We start from the raw sequence: 17,023 nt of genomic DNA on the forward strand, positions 1-17,023 counted from the left end.
GGCAACGGAATTGTTTGTGGGGCCATTAGGAGGGATGTGAGTTAGATAATAGGAAGTACCTCCCAAAAGTTAGAAAATGAGGCAAAGGTATGAAACCTCTTCTCCACTTCAGGGCTAAGATAATTAAAAGCATTCATCTTCCTCTAACCATGTTCTGTACATCTTCCTGAGTGGTCAGTAACAGGTAAAAATGTCTGACGGCTCTCCTCTCAGAGCTCCAGAGCTCATCCCTCTCCAATTTCTTTTCTTCTCCACTCTTCCTCATCCCTTTTCCATCTCTCTTAGCTCAAAGCCACTTGCTGGGGCCCAAACAGAGGGACAGCTCCATATGTACATCAGGAAATATTAAACCATGTCAGGAAGGAAGAGCTGGTGTCTGATGTATAGCCTAACCACCTTCTGTTAGTGAGGTGTGAGGAAAGCCAAGGCTTGGGGCCAGTACCAGCTCTGCCAAATCACAGTTGTGTGGTCCAGAGAAATTGGTCAACCTCTCTGAGCCTTTGCTTTCTCATCTGTAAAATGGGGCTAACCATATCTGCCCTACAGAATTGTGGAGTAGGAGATGGCTCATGGAAAGTTCCTGGCAGGGGACACCTAGGTGGCTCAGCAGTTGAGCGTCTGCCTTCAGCTCAGGGCGTGATCCTAGGGTCCAGGGATCAAGTCCCACATCAGGCTCCCTGCAAGGAGTTGCTTCTCCCTCTGCCTGTGTCTCTGCCTCTCTCTCTCTCTGTGTCTCTCATGAATAAGTAAATAAAATCTTTAAAAAAAGGAAAAAAACAAAAAGAAAGTTCCTGGCACAGGTTGATATTTAAGAGTTGGTATTTTTATGATTTTTTAAAAAGATTTTATTTATTTTTTTCATGAGAGGCCCAGAGAGAGAGAGAGGCAGAGACATAGGCAGAGGGAGAAGCAGGCTCCATGCAGGAAGCCCTATGTGGGACTCGATCCCAGGTCTCCAGGATAACACCCTGGGCTGCAGGTGGCGCTAAACCGCTGCGCCACCGGGGCTGCCCTATTTTTATTTTTATTTTATTTTATTTTATTTTATTTTATTTTATTTTATTTTATTTTATTTTATTTATTTTATTTTATTTTTTGCCCTATTTTTATGATTACTATTACTTAGGCTCCAGGAGGCCCTCTCTTCCATCCCCACGAATGAGGGAGGGCCTTTCCCTCCCTCATTTGCCTTCATTCCGGGCTAGATGAAGGTTCCAGAAGGAGCCTCAATCACACTCTGCTCCAATTGAACTTCTTCTTTTCCTAAAACTCAATCCAACCCATCACTCCCTGACGAAATTCCTCTTCAGTTCCCACTGCCTACCAGGACACAACAACCACAGTCATTAAGAGTTTGGGTTTTGGGGTCAAATCTGGTTTTGATGGTCACTTCTGTCACTTTCTAGCTGTGTCTCTTGGGCAAGTTACTTAGTGTCTTTGATCCTCAGTTTACTCATCTGAAAAACAGAATAACAGTGCTTGCTTGGTGTGGTTATTATAATGAAGAAACAAGGCAATTGTTATAAAGCATTTGGCATATGGAAGATGCTAGCTCTATTACTATAACAACATGAAAATCTCATAACTCCTGAGTATGACATGCAAGGTTAGCTATAGGAGTTAGAATTCCCAGGATTGTCAGAACGAAGCACCTGGCCTGCCCAACCAACCTGTTTCCTGCCATCTTCCACATGAATCCCATGTTTGGGTTGGTACAGTGTGTCACTCACCATCTCCATGCTGAGACTTCTTTCGGTGCCTTGGCACTGCTGTTCTCACTGCCTAGAACATTTTTTCTCTCCTTGCCCACCTGGTAGACTCCTACTCATCAGTTAAGACCTAAGTCAAGCCTACAGTCCTCTGTGAAGCCTTTCCAGACCTGGGGTCTGGGATCACGTCCTGGTGCTCCACCAACCACTGTAGACCTTTCCCTCTGTTTAGCATTGGGTAGAGAGCCACAGGCCTTAGGACCAGGCTGCCTGGGTTGGAATTCTAGCTCTGCCACTTCCTAGCACTTCACTCGATACTTCACTTATCTGTGCCTCAGTTTCCTGACCTGGAAAGTGAAACAATGATAATAGTATCTATCTGATAAGGGTCTGAGTAGTAAATGAGCTACTATATAAAAAGACTTGGTTCCCACACTTGACACAGAATAAGTGCCCAGTAAGGGGAAGCTGTCATAATTATTATTTCAGCCTCTTGCTTTCCAGGACAGAGCTCAGTCTACATGTTGGTCTTCCAGACTAGGCTGTGGGATTGGAGAAGAGAGGCTGTAGCTGATTCATAAAGCTCATGTGGAGTGGATAGTTTGTTATCTCATTTGTCCTTCAGGATAATACTGGGGACCAAGGGTCTTCCTATTTTATAGATGAGGAAATTGAGGCCCAGAGGAAATACCTAAGGGCCCTAGTAAGCAAGTAGCAGAGCCAAGTTTTACCCTTGGACCCAGCTGATTCCAATCACTTCACCACCTCAGTTTTCCCATCTCTAGAATGGGGGTGGTAACTTCCAATCTCTCAGATTTACTGTGTGCACTAATACATATGAATGTAAAGGGAAGAATGGGGTTTTTCATAAGTATCTCCCCTTATGAACTGGGTAGTGCTTTGTTTAGGACAAAAACAAGGACTTTTCTGGGAGTGAAATTGGGGAGTAGCTGAGATGCAAACGGTCCCAAAGCCCCAGCTCACCCCTCTCCCTAGGGTTTGTCTGCAGCCTGGGGCCAATTCAGCAACCTCCCTCCTTTCCTGGGCCCATTGCCAGCCCCTCCGCCCCTTCCCCCCACCCATCGCCCCTGGAAGACAATGGTGGGCAGGCCCGGCCTTTGTGAGAGGGGTCAGGCCAGTTAATCTCAGGCTGGGCCAGGGAGGGGCGTGTAGGAAGGCTAGGGTAAGGGAAAGGGGGCTGCTTGTGGGGATGGCAGAGGGCTTATGCAGGTCGGGAGGACACTGGAGGCCAGGGGCCTGAAGAGTAAAAGCTTGAAACAGGCTTTGGGGAGCGTTTCCTCCGAATGTAGATTTGAGCTCCTATTAAACTTGCCAAAAATTTGTGTTAGCTAATGGATTCTTAATTCTGTCTAAAATGAGAGAGGGAAAATTATGCCATTCATCTTGTATTGGTTTGAAATTACATCTGACACCTAATCGATCATACTGTGGAACATTAACTCTTTGGAAGAGACCCAACTTTTCCTCTCTCCCTTGCTTTCCAGCGCTCTCCAGCCACCCCCACCCCCTGATTCCTTCTTTTGTATTTCATTAACTAAGCAAAGCTCTGGCTGTCTCTGGGGGTGAGGGGTGGGAGTTAGGGAAAGGGTTCATTTGAATCAAAGGAGATAACTAGGCCCCCCAATCTTTTGCCCAAGACCAGAGCCCCTGCTTCCAACCTTCAAGTGACCTCCTCTCTCTTCCTGCATTTTCCTACGTATTCTGAGATCTGGAAATGCAGAATGAAAGGCATTGGGTGTGGGGTGACCTCAGAGCCACCTTGGGGGCACCAGAGAGAGGCTGGGAGCCAGGCAAAGCTGAGCTAGCACCTGGGGCTGGGGCAGGGGCCTTGGCGGGGGGCTCACCTGCGACTTGCTTGGCAGATGGGTGGGGAGGAGGAGGGCAGATGACAATAGATTTACCTCTGGGGATCCTGATGAGCTCTGACTGAAAACCCCAACCCCAGACCTGCTTTCCAGGAGGAGGACTTTCTGGCAGCAGAGAGAACCCACTGGAGGCTGACAGACCTGGGCTGGGATCCTGGCTTCACTCCTGACAAGCTGTGTGACCTTGAGCAAGTTACATAATGCCTCTGAGTCTCAGTTTCCTTCTCTGTCAGAGCAGGGTAATAACACTGGCATAGGGCTCAAGCGAGGACTGCAGGAGATAATCCAGGTAAAGCTGGGACAGAGCCCTTCGCCTGGTACACAGTAGGTGCCCAATAAAGGTGACAGAATCCAGATCAACACTCCTCCTCCCTACCACTTCTACCTCCTGGCCTCCCTTCCCACCCCTTCTTCTCTCCTACCTCCAACTGCCTGGCCCACAGGCAGACCTGGGCTGAGAAGCCACAAGGCCAGTCTGTGAGAGCCAATGTCCTTTCCCAAGTGGACACCAAGGGAGGCTGAGGCCCCCCGGGTCTCTGGAGAGCCCGCAGCCCTGTTCCTTCCTGGAGCTCCTCTGTCTCCTCCTAAAGTTGTGGGGGGTTGTCTCCTGCATGGAGAGCTCTCTTCCTACCTCCTGCCCTGCCTGGGTCTCTGGAGGAAGGGGAGCTCTAGCAGCTGATGCCAGGAGGAAGGGCACTCCAGCTGGAAGAGAGTCATTGGCTTTTCCTCAGGAATCTCTGACCTCTGCATGTGGTTTCCAAAGGGTGCCTGTCTCCATTTTGATCATGCTGTATTTGACCAGGGAGGGGTGAATTGGGCTAGGAGTGGGGGCTTGTCCCTCAAGAGCAAGGGAGGGCAAAGAGAACCAGGTAGGTGTGTGGTGGGGGGGTATGCAGGGACATCATCCCACCTCTACTCCCTAGGAAGCACCACAGCTTCTCCCTAAGGTTGGCTTTGGGTGCTATGGGAAGAGAAGCTTCCATGGCCCTCCAACTCCACATGAAGGGGTCATCATGGAAGGGATGTGGCATGTAGCTGGCTTGTGGCACAGGACAGCATGGAGGGGGCTGAGGGCCTTTTTCATGTCAATCAGGGTGGTCTCTACCCTTCTCAGCATTCTGGATAAGTGCCTGGAAATACCTGAATGAGTGAATGTCAGGTGAAGGGACCATGCTGGTTTAAGTAACCAAACAAGATCACACAAGCAATCATTAACTACAATCAGGTATCCACTCCAAATGCCAGGAAGAATGGCATATAATGCCACCACTGTATTCTTAGCCCTTGTGGAGGAGCCCCAAGTGAAGACTGAGAATAATGGGGCAATCTCATCCAGTACCCTCATTTTACAGAGGAAAGCAGGACTCAGTAAAGGGATCTGATGGACCAAGGCCACAGGGTGAGGCAGGGCAGCTGAGGACATGGCCTCCAGCTCTCAGTCCAGTGCTCTTCCCCATCCACATCTTAAATCTGAAGGGACATTTTCAGGCCTCTTGTCCGCTCCCAGCAGAGCCGACATGGCTTCTGGGGAATGGGGTGGCATTTGGTGAGGGAGTCCGGAGGGCTGCTGAAAGAGGCTTTCCTTGAAGAGAGAAAAGCAGAGGGGGCTGGTGAGGTTTCTTAACTCCCTCTCCCGCCCCAGCACACATACAAACACACAGTGGCAGGAATTTTATTTCCAAATGCCCTTCTCTGGGGAGCTTGCTGTTTCCCAGGAGACGCCTGGTGGAGATGCCCCTTCCTGCCAGCCTCCCTGGCAGCCACTAGGCGGCTGTGGCTCCCTTTTCTGCCTAGAGACGCCACAGCAAGGGTCCCACGTGGTTTGTATTAATAGGAAGTGAAGACCAGGCCTATAAGCGCTGAGGATGGAGCAGGCCAGCCAGGGGTGGATGAGCAGCCAGGCCAGTGTGTAGACTGAGGCAGCCTCTCTCAGGGTCACATTGATCAAGGGCCCTGGGCAGTCTGGCATGCCTAGATACATGTGCTGACCGGCCTCTGGTCATCAGAGGAAAAAACAATCCTCCCTGACATCTTTTTTCCCAAACTGGGAATGTTTTGTGTTTTTATCTTGAATATAAAAGTAATACATGATTGTTACAAAAATAGATAATTCCAACAAAACAGAATGAACAAAAGCTCCAGACTTATATTTTAGGATCTGTCTTTTCTCATAAGAAAGAAATTAGCTGGGATGCCTAGATGGCTCAGTGGTTGAGTGTCTGCCTTTGGCTCAGGGTGCGATCCCCGGATTCAGGACAGAGTCCTGCATTGGGCTCCCTGTGGGGAGCCTGCTTCTCCCTCTGCCTATGTCTCTGCCTCTGTGTGTGTGTGTCTCTCATGAATAAATAAATAAATAGAAAGAAAGAAAGAAAGAAAGAAAGAAAGAAAGAAAGAAAGAAAGAAAGAAAGAAAGAAAGAGGGATCCCTGTGTGGCGCAGCGGTTTAGCGCCTGCCTTTGGACCAGGGCGCGATCCTGGAGACCCAGGATCGAATCCCACGTCAGGCTCCTGGCATGGAGCCTGCTTCTCCCTCTGCCTGTGTCTCTGCCTCTCTCTCTCTCTCTCTCTCTGTGACTATCATAAATTAAAAAAAAGAAAGAAAGAAAGAAAGAAAGAAAGAAAGAAAGAAAGAAAGAAAGAAGAAAGAAAGAAAGATTAGTCCTGGCTGAAACGGCAAGAGTCTGCTCTGTTCAGGAAGGAGGGGAAAGGTATCATGACATTGTGGAAAGTTCTAGACTTTCAGAGGTCCTCCTGAAGCAAATATCCTTGTATTGGAGAGACTGACATATGTATCTGTCTGTTTTCCCCTCAGAAGATCAGCAGTTTCAGAGTGGAGTTCTTACTCTGTTGTTATTCCCACTCTTCCACCTTCTGGGTGCACCATGCTGCCCCAGTGTGGTCACCCAAGAAATATGGGTTGGAAAAATAAATTGATGAACTTACAGATAAGGAACAGACCCAGAGATAGACACTGAGTAGCCACAGTGACCCAGATCATGTTCACAACGATTGCCACAGCTCTGGAAAAAAAAAAAAAAAAAAACCTGGCTTCAGGGACGCCTGGGTGGCTCAGTAGTTGAGCATCTGCCTTCTGCTCAGGGTATGATCCCAGGATCTGGGATCGAGTCCCCACATCGGGCTCCCTGCGAGGAGCCTGCTTCTCCCTCTGCCTATGCCTCTGTCCCTCTCTCTGTGTGTCTCTCATGAATAAATAAATAAATATTTTTTTAAAATTGGCTTCAAATTCTCCACCAGCTCCCTCTTTCCCAGGGCTAAAGGGGAGCTAAGGTTGGAGTTAGCCACAAAGGATAAGCCTACAGAAGAAATTTCCTAGGTCTGGTCCTTGGACAGAACAGCACTGAGGCAGTAGAGGGAGACTGTCAGGTCTGGTAGAAAGAGAGGCTCCACCAGAGAGGGATGGGGTGGAGGAGAGCCTGATGTGAATTTAGAAATTAAATCCATGCCATGCCAATGAGGTGAAGAGCAGTTTTGCCCTTCTACTTTGACATGGAAGCAGATCTGACTGGAAGGTTCCAGGTCATCTTCCAGTTAAGAAGGGATTTATGGAGGAGACTTACCTCCTTCAAGGAGAGAGGAGGGATTCATCCAACACAGCAGCAGGGATGGAAGGCAGCAACCCCCCCATCTCCCTTTCTTCTCCTTGCCAGAGAACTTAGAGTCCTGCCATCAACATATTATCCCATTTAGCTATTGATAATTGTCAAGGAGGTCTTAACCCCATTTTACAGATCAATAAACCAAGGCTAAAAAAGGTAAAGTTACTTGCCCAAGTCACAAACTAAATGGCAGAACCAGGAAGACCCTCCAATCTACAGGCCCCAGGCACTCGCCACTGAGGCCTCACCTCAACACTTGGTTTCTTAGGGAGCCATGAGTCTGTGGCCAGACCACCCGCTGCTAGATTTGGGCACAGGTTCTCTAACTCACAGAGGCCCCGGGCCTTTCTTCGAGCTCAGATCCTTGTCGTGTCCTGTGCTGTGTGGGCAGGCCCCGTCCCTGCTTCCCCAGGGAGGCACGGGATAAGACACGAGCCACCCGGGTTTGGCCCACGCGATCAACGCTCCTCGAAGATGCCACCTTTCTCATTTTGCCAAGGCTTGTTCTCCTCAAGTTCTCAGTCCATCACTGTATTCTCTCCCCATCCCGAATCCTCCATACCCTTTTGGGGAAGGTGCAAAACCTTTGCTGAGGGCAGACCCCAAGGCCCGCAGCGTTCAAGGCCCAGGGCGGGCTCCGTGGGCCATTGCAGGGGACCCAGCCGGACACCGCTCGGCTCCTCCCTGGGTCTCTCCCCGCCCACCAGCGGGGGCAAAGGCTGGCCCGGCCCTCTTTCCTTGGTCTGGCCGCAGCGGGGCACCGAGGGGCCGGCAGCCCGAGGAGCGGCTGGGGGCGAGGGCCGGTGCAAGGGCCCGCAGATGCCGCCTCGGCCCCCCTTCCCTGTCCGGGGCCCCCACGGTGTCGGGGAGCAGGAGGAATCAATCAGGATAATGAAGCCGCAGCCTGCCACGCACCGCGGGGGCACTGAAGAGCCGGGGCCGGTGCCAAGTCCGCCAGACGGTTCGGAGGAGCCGAGCCCGGCGTGGCCCGGCGGCGGCGGCGGCGGCGGCGGCGGCGGCGGCTGCGGCAGAGGAAACCCGGGACGGCGCGCGGAGTCCGGACGCAGCTCCGCGCAGGTCCTTGGCAACCGCGCCTTGGCAACCGGGACGCCCGAGAGGAATCTTAAAGCTGCAGCATCTCCTTTCCTCGCCGCCGCCGCCGCCGCCGCCGCCTCCGCCTCCTGGATCTCAGGCCGAAGGGTCGTGCCCAGAGGGTCAGTGGTGGGAGTCAGGCCCCGTGCCTCTCGGGACTTGGGGTCCAACTCATGCCCTCACTTCTTTATTTATTAAATGTAGATTGAGCCTACGTGCCCAGGCACGGATTAGGCACTGGGGAGGGGAAGGGGGCTGTGATAAAAAATGAACAAAGTCCTGCCAAGAGGAGTTCACAGTCTAGCGCGCAAGGCAGACCAGACTGGCTGAGGTGAGCAAACCCCTATATTACCCAGGATGAAAAGGTTTCGGCTGGAGGGCCGAGGGGCTGTAACAAAATAATCCTGCAGCACCTGCTTTACTCTAGGCCTAGACTGTGCTATTATCTTCCCAAAGGCCCTGTGAGATGGGTATTATTGCCATCACTGTCATTCTCAATCCCATTTTAAAGATGAAGAATCAAGGCCCAGAGAGGTAAAGGGACTTACCCAAAAATCTGATTTTATGCTTCTGACTCTGGCCAGTTTTCATTACAGCATGATAACTGGAAGGTTAGACCTGAGTGAGGACTTCCCAATACAAATCACATAGGAAGTGAGGAAAAAGGTAGCTGAAGGAAGAGATGGGTACTTCTCCCTTCTGCTGCCCACTAGTTGGACTCTGTCTGCCCTGTCCTCACAGGCAGACCTATATGTGAGCAAAGACAGTTAGAAGAGGTGACCTCCAGAGGCCCCTCTGGTTCTGCAATTTGATGTCTCCTGCCTGAAGTCCAGGCACTGTGCCACCCTTCTGGGCACCAGTAGTTGGCAGGGGGCTGCAAACTGGGGGAGATTCCAGGCTTCTGAAACAAGAGGTCAGGGGTGATGGGGGAGGATTAAAGGGGTGGGAAGGGGCTTTGGCAAAAGAAAGCCTGAGTCAGTATCATTAGGAAGACTGGGCTTCACCTTCCCTTCTCTTGTCCACCTATCTTTCTTTTTCTGCACATCCATTCAAGTAAGAAATTTGTGCCAGGGCGTGGGATAGGCTCAGAGACCATTGGAAGGCAAAAATCATGCTGGTTTTATAGCCAGATTTATCTGGTTTCAAATCCTGGCTCTGTCACTTATCAGCTATATGAGTTTGGGCAAGTGATTCAATCTCCCTGAGCCTCATTCAGTTTCCTCATCTGTAAAGTAGAGGCATTAATACCTACTTTTCAGGACACCTGGGTTGCTCAGGCTAAGCATCCAACTCTTGGTTTTGGCTTAGGTCCTGATCTCATGGGTCATGAGATCCAGCCCTACATCGGGCTCTGCACTCAGCAGGAGTCTGCTTGGATAGTCTCTCCCTCTGCCCCTTCCCCACTTGCTCTCTCTAAAATAAATAAATAAATCTTTTTAAAAAACTACTTTTCAGGGCTATTGCAAGATTTAAATGCGTTGAGAAAAATGTACGTATGGTGTCTAACACATGGTAGATGCTTAACAAATGGTAATTTTTTTAATTTAATTTATTTTTTTAAGATTTTATTTATTTATTCATGAGAGACACACACAGAGAGAGAGAGGCAGAGACACAGGCAGAGGGAGAAGCAGGCTCCATGCAGGAAGCCCAATGCAGGACTCGATCCCAGGACTCCAGGATTATGCCCTGAGCTAAAGGCAGACACCCAACTACTGAGTTACCCAGGCATCCCAACAAATGGTAATTTTATTTTATTTTATTTTATTTTTTTCGCCCGCCCCCAAATGGTAATTTTAAAGATGTCTTTGTTTATTTTGATAGTTTGACAATGGCTCCCAAAGAGATGTCCACCTCTTAATTCCTGGAACCTATGAATGTTACCTTATCTGGAAAAAAAGATCTTTGCAGATGTGATTAAGAATCTTGAGATGCAGAGATTATCCTGGATCATCTCAGTGGGCTCTAAATGCCACCACAAGTGTCCCTGTAAGAGAGGCCAAGGAAGATTATACACACAGAGAAGAGTAAAGGTAATGTGAAGACAGAGGCAGAAATTGGAGTGCTGTGGTCACAAGCAAAAACTACCAACAGCCACTAGAAACTGAAAGAACAGATTTTCCCTTAGGTTCTTCAGAGAGAGCACAGTCCTTGATTTTGTCTCAGTGAAACTGATGTTGAACTACTGGCTTCCAGAAATGTAAGAGAATACATTTCTGTTTTTTTAAGCAACCAAGGTTGTGGTCATTTGTTACAACAGCCTTGGAAAACTAATACATTTACAGTGGAGATTCCATCTTGAACAAAACCCAGTACCTTCCCTCTAGGAATTCACAGTCTTAAGGGATGAGAGAAGTAAACAGTGCATAGGGATGCCCAGAAGGTAGAAGAGTAAGATAGGGGCTAAAGCAGGAAGGGCATTCCAAGCAGAAGAAACAGGTAAAGGAGTAGAGAGAACATTGTCTTCAGGAGACTCCACATTTGGGATGGCAGGTGTGTTGGCATATGGGGCATGGCATGATAGAACTGCTGAGGTGGGTGGCATAGACAAGAGGGCCAAGTAGCCTCCACCCCAGACTGGAACCAACCCCTCCATCTCCTGCTGCACTGGGCCCCAAATCAGAAGACCCTAAACTATCAGTACTGGTCAGAGGCTTAGAGACCATCCAATCCAGTCCTCCCATTTCATACACAGGGAAATTGAGGTCCACAGAGAGTCCATCCAGGGAATAAGCTATAACAAGACGGTTGCATTCTGACTCTCTCTTGAGCCTGAGTGTCCCATGTCTTAGGATCTCAGGGATGTTGCCTGTGGTCCTCTGTAGCCCACATCCCAAAATCACAAGCCTGGTGGTCTCTAAACAAAGAGGGAGTGATTTGCATATTATTTGCATGTTGCTAATTAAATGAGAGAGGCAGATTCACTTAGCCTTCTCCCTTCATGCCCCTCTGTCCTATGTCACTCTCATTGAGTCCTTCTTCATCCCATTGCTTTTTTTTTTTTTTTTTTTTTTAATAGGTATCATGCCCAGCATGGAGTCCACTGGGGAGCTTGAACTCACAACCCTGAGATCAAGAGCCAGATGCTTAACTGATTGAGCCACCCAGACACCCCTGGCCTTCTTCATCCATCTCTTGACCTCAGAAATTTCTCCCATAATTCCAGCCCAAGCCTCACCCCTCAAGGACTTTTACGCAGTCCCAGCACAATCCCAACTGTATTTAGCGCTTGATCCTGCATGGAAAAAGTACCTGCTGGGTCTTTGGTATATCTAGTCTAGGTGGAGGATCTTGGAGCAGGTTATGGTAGAAAGGGAGGTGGTGGGTGTTCCAGCTTAAGATTTTCTCTGGGAGTGGGGAATGGTGAGCTTTGTCTCCCTGTAGTCCAGGGGCCATCTGAATGGGGCTATGGAGTGGGGGAGGAGGGTCCTCCTTGGGGATCTAGTGGGCAGGTGCCAGCTGCATGCCCCAGGCCTGCCCCAAGCCTCTTGGCTGGCAGCCATACCAGTCTGTGAAGGAGCTGGCTTCTTTGAGGGAGGCGGATTCCTGGAGGAAGCTCAGGAAGCATCCTTGGCCTGGCAGTCTAACATGGGTAAGGCTGAGGTTACGAGAGTTACTGTGGATCCTCCAATGGGGACAGCACATCCAGATTCCTGAGGCTGTCATCAACCCAGCTCAGGAAGTTGTGAAGCACTCTACTAACCTAAGCAGTGTTTCCTTGTGGGTAGCCACTCAGTAAATGTTTTCTGATAATGAGGGGCCACCTAACTCCTGGACGCAGGTAAGGAGGAAAGTGGGTCACAGAGAGGCACAGATTCTGCCTCTCTCACCTCCCATTAGCTTCCTCTTCCCTCTGAAATCAAGTCTATGCCCAGCACCTCTCCCAAATGAGATGTCTGAGCCTGTCATCTGATGGCCACCAGAGAAGGAAACACACTATAGCCGGGAAGGTGCATAGCATGAGCACAGGTACCCAAACCCCTATCCTGGCAGAGTTGCTGTGGGGCTGTCACCACCATGGCTGACTCAAGCTAGCTACCAGGACCTGGGAAACATTGGTGCATTAGGATTCATGGGAAAAGCTGGGGCACAGCTTAAGCTAACAACTTGCAGAAACCAACGTGATTAGGGCAATGGTCTGGATGTGGGAAGACTGCCCTGTATGTGTGAATCATTCTTCTCCATGCATGGGTGATAAGTGAGCTGTCTGTACACGTGCTCCAGGGGGCCTCAGCAAGCATCCTGACCTGCATGCACATATGCCGGCATGCGCAAATGTACAATGCATGAGTGTCTTTATTGAATCCCATCTTCCCTCTTCTCTGCTCTGGGTCTTCTCATTTCCTGGTAAAATGGGAAGTGAGGTACGAATGTCAATTTTACCATCCCCAAACCTGCTCCTTTGTGTTGAAGGTCCCTACCTCCATTGGCCCATGACAGCAACTGGTGGATTCCTTGTGGGTTCTGAGCTGAGGGATCCCAGCTCCTTATTGGCTTAGATGACCATCTTGCATCAATTCCTCTGCCCTGGTAACTCCCTCATCCCCTAGTGTGTCCCATGCCTCGTCTGTATCTAGTGTCCAAATCAAGGGGAGAAGTGGGAGGAGGTAGGGTGATGTTACAGGAGTGGGAGTAGGAAGGGTGGATCAGATACTGCTCGATTTTGCCTGGGTCCCTCTGGAGCACTGCTGCTCATTTAAAATTCCGATTTAAAGCCGAGCGGCTCTTTAAATTTCCACATTAGCATGCCGCCCTGATGCCAGGCCAAGATGTTGGGATGGATTTGGCAGGAACGCCTCCAACAGCAGCAAGCAGCAGCATTTGCCAGCAATAAAACAACGCATGAATAAAAGAAGGCCAGCTTGGCAGCAGCAGCAGCCCAGGTAGCTGGTTGAGCTCAGTAGGGGCCCTCATATTTGGGGGCTCAGAGGCATGAAGGCTTGTGCAGGGGCATGGTGAGGGTAGGCCTCTGTAGCTGTCTTGCCCCCCTCACCCTCAATCTGTGCCTGCAGTGGAATCTGGGGTGAGGTCCCAGGCAGGATTGGGGGTTTTCCCTTGTGCCTGTCTCACCTCCCTCCCTCCAGGCTTATCTTCTTCAAGGAGACAGATGTTGCCTTTGATGAGGACATAGGAACTTGGCCCAGAGCCTGAGTTGTCCTACTTCATTACGGGCCCAAAGAACAGGTGGGGTCAGAGAGAGCAACACTGCCTAGAGTGGCTTCCAGATCCATGAGTGCTGAGTACTTGGGTGTTAAGGTGCACTCTCAGGACAAGGAGGCTGGGTTAGAAGACATTGTGAGGACTGGGTATTGATGCTGTGCTGGGCTGGAAAGATGCTCTGGGATGGGCAGTTGGCTAGAATGGGAAATGGTCAGGGAGAGCAAGGGGCTGCCAAGCCTGGTCTAACATTAACTTTCTGCAGGTTTAGATATTGTTTCAGGTCAGATGACAAGGGCAGCAAAGAAGTCAGATAAAGCCCCTGGGCTGAATGCTGGGCACCTCCCAGAGGTCATTTTGTACACTCTCTGCTTCCCAGGGTCTAGAGAGTATAGCTCCAAAGGATGTGAGGCTGCAGGCTCCTGGGTTCCTCTGCTACAATCACCTGGCTGAGGCTCATCAACATCACCCCAGACATTTCAAGGAACAAGCAGATGTCTTGTTTGTCTTGCTCTCACCATGTATTCCTCCCACTTGGTCAAACGATCTCTTTCCCTGAAGTCCAGGGGAAGAGGACAGAAGCAAACAGAGGAGTGGCAACAGATGGTCTCTATAGTCTCAGCTAAGGCAGAAAAGAGGAGTTTCCTGCAGAGCACCCTTTCCTAATAGAACTCCTCTCCTCCAGCTCACTGGTGATTGCAGGCCCCAAATGGAGAGAAGTTATTGGGACTTTGAATTCTCTCCACCCCTGGAGGAGCTGGAGAGCATATATGCAGTTCCAGGTGCTGGAAAGGCAAGGCCCCATATCCTGGAACTTAGTTTACTCCTGTCCTGATGTTTTTATTTCTTCCCCAAGGAGAATGAGATGGCCTGACTTCCCAGGCACCCTGTTTTTTCTCTGGTCCACACATCAAGGGTAGGTCAGCTCTAGGGTGAGGAAGTGGCTAAGAAGCTGAGTTTAGGCCAGAGTGATGTCCTTTCATCATTTATTTATTCATTCAAGAAATATTTACCAAATAGCTGCTTTATGTGAGGCACTGTGCTGGGCACTGGAGCACATTGGTGAGTATCAACAGAAGTGGTCAATGTCCTCATGGAACCTTCCATCTGGTGGGGGAAACAGGATTATTATTCAAATGACTGCACAAATAAGTGACATCACTGTGCTAAATGCTCTGAAAGAAGAATATATAGTACCATGAAAGTATATAATCAGGGGACTTGGCTGAGTCCAAGGAGTTGAGGATAAGCTTGCAGAGGAGACAGAGAAAGAGCAGCCAGAGTGGTAGGAGAACTGGCAGTGAAATCACAGAATCAAAGAAGTTGGTCAACTGTGCCGAGAGATGCTGAGAGCTCATGAGACACCTATTCACCCTAACTCTTCACCTGCTAGTTGTGAGTACAGGTATGAAAAGGCTCTGGCATTGTGCCTGGCTCACAGTTGGTGCTCTGTAATGTTAGCTCCCTCCATCCCCCCTCAAGCTGAGCCTCCCTCTAGGGACCCCAGATTTCTGGAACAAAGGAGCTGCCTAGTCTCAGCATCCTCTGTCAATTCAGGCCCCAAGTTCCAGCCATCCAGTCCTCAGTGAGGGATTCTGGGCTGCTCCCTGCCTCTCCACATTGGTGCCTTCACATGGAGCCCTACCATTCCCTATGTCCTCCTTTGCATTGTTCTTCCATGAAGAGGGGCTGGGGTCTAGGTGTCAGAGAAAGATGTCATTCTGGCTCTGCTTCTGGGCTGAGTCTGAGAAGGGAAGGGTGTTGGAATCCTCAGCAGCTCCTAAAGCTGCCCGGGGTGAATCTGAGTGTCTTAGGTAGGGAGCGGGAGTAGTGGGGAGATGGGAAGGGGGGCTGCCCACCCAAGGCGGCGTAGAGCCCAGAGCCTTTTCCATCGCAGACACCCCATCTGTCTCCCACAGAAGGCTCGGGTTGGAGGAGGTGCCGAAAAGGGGGGTATGGAGGGTGAAACTGTACAGTCTGTGATCTAGCATGACGACAGTGAAGGTGCTGCTGACTGGGAGGGTCAGGGTGGGGTGTCGGCTGGGAGAACTAGAGGTCAGAAGCTGGGACTGGAGGTAGGGAAGATGACAGGAATACTCTGTGCTACTTTCTCTATAAAGCCCTGTGTTTGATTTTGATTTATAGCTTCTCACTTGACTGGCCACAGGGCAAAGACTCACACCCCTCTGGCCAACAAACTACTGGTGTTCCTAAGCCAAGGCCAGGGCTGGATTCATGATGCCTCCCCCTCCCAGCAGTCAGACCTTTTCCAGACCTTACAATAATATTTATTTAAATCTGGCAGTTTCCAGAGTGTTTCCTCTCATATATCACTTTATCTTTATTAAAAAATTGTATTTACTTATTTATTTGAGAGAGACTGAGAGTGAGAGAGCACAAGCAGGGGGAGTGACAGAGGGAGAGGGAGAAGCAGGCTCTCCCTGAGCAGAGAACCCAATGTGGGGCTCAATCCCAGGACCCCAGACAGAGGGGAGACCCTAAGCCAAAGGTAGATGTTCAACTGACTGAGCCACCCAGGCACCCCTCCATATTGTTTTAATTGGTCCTACTGAAGTCTAGGGCGGTAAACATTATTCTTGATCTATAGGGGAAGCAACAAGGAGTTTATTTTGTTTTTATTCTTTTTTAGAAAGAGTACATATGTGCAAGCTGGATAGGGGGAGTGGGGGGAGCAGCAGAGGGAGACAGAGAATCTTAAGCAGACTCCATGCCTGGCTTGGAGGTGGGGCGATCTCAGGACCCTGAGATCATGACCTGAGCTGAAATCAAGAAATGGATGCTTAACTGAGGCCACCCAGGCAACCCAACAAGGGGTTTAAGAGATTAAATGAATAACTTGGATCACAGGAGAGTAAGAAGAGGGGGCCTTAACCCATGTTTTTTTTTTGTTTGTTTGTTTTGTTTTGTTTTTTAAGAGAGACACACAGAGAGAGGCAGAGACACAGGCAGAGGGAGAAGCAGGCACCACGCAGGGAGCCTAATGTGGGACTCAATCCCAGAACTCCAGGATCACACCCTGAGCCCAAGGCAGACACTCAACCTCTGAGCCACCCAGACATCCCTAACCCATGTGTTCTGATATGCAGCCACTAGGCTATCCTTAGGCCTTCCTTCCCCCTCATTTTTGGTGATACTATACAGCCCCCACTGCTGGGTCAGGTTGGGGTTTCCTAGTAGATAACTCAGAATTCTTTCCCTGTGATTGACAAACTCTGGGAGATAACCCAGGTCTGGTGGACACACACCTATGCAGCCCCCACTCCTGGAAACCCACATCCAGACACTAGGAAACTGGACATCCCCAGAAGGATGGGCCTCTCACATACAGAAATGGTCAGGAAAAGCAGGCAAGGCAGGGAGTGGGGGGTGAAAACTGCCAGCCCAGTTAGTGGTTCTGTTAAGAGTCCACTCCAGGTCCTAAGTAGACCCTTGGGGATCCCTGTGGATATCCCTTTCCCACATTCCAAGTTCTAAGTACTTTTCCCCCCTCTGCCTATATTTAAGAGAATGTGATTCTACAGCTTCCCTATCTACTCCAGTCT

At 49.9% G+C, this 17,023-nt stretch overlaps 1 protein-coding gene and 2 long non-coding RNA genes across 13 annotated transcripts in view; 1 reads left to right on the forward strand and 2 right to left on the reverse strand.

The window, feature by feature from the left end:
• Positions 1-4,843: 4,843 nt before the first annotated feature.
• On the reverse strand, positions 4,844-8,203 carry LOC111097359. Of its 2 annotated transcripts, none has more exons than XR_005364402.1 (3): positions 8,127-8,203; positions 6,538-6,614; positions 4,844-5,177 (listed from the first exon to the last, which is right to left on the reverse strand). It is a non-coding gene; the product is annotated as an uncharacterized LOC111097359 (long non-coding RNA). The 2 variants fall into 2 exon arrangements; XR_005364401.1 differs by lacking the exon at positions 8,127-8,203 and adding an exon at positions 7,173-8,098.
• Positions 8,204-8,371: 168 nt separating this feature from the next.
• On the forward strand, positions 8,372-15,757 carry LOC106559291. The gene is made up of 3 exons (XR_005364423.1): positions 8,372-8,634; positions 10,128-10,336; positions 11,323-15,757. It is a non-coding gene; the product is annotated as an uncharacterized LOC106559291 (long non-coding RNA).
• The window catches only part of CDK12 (cyclin dependent kinase 12), a 79,452-nt gene continuing 76,846 nt past the window's right edge, over positions 14,418-17,023 (reverse strand). For all 10 annotated transcript variants that reach the window (XR_005364420.1, XR_005364418.1, XR_005364417.1 and 7 more), the window contains one exon: positions 14,418-14,567. The gene's annotated coding sequence lies outside the window, so the exon portion shown is untranslated. The remainder of the gene's footprint in view (positions 14,568-17,023) is intronic.

The sequence above is a fragment of the Canis lupus genome, chromosome 9 (assembly GCF_011100685.1).
Source record: "Canis lupus familiaris isolate Mischka breed German Shepherd chromosome 9, alternate assembly UU_Cfam_GSD_1.0, whole genome shotgun sequence".
Lineage (NCBI taxonomy): Eukaryota > Metazoa > Chordata > Mammalia > Carnivora > Canidae > Canis > Canis lupus.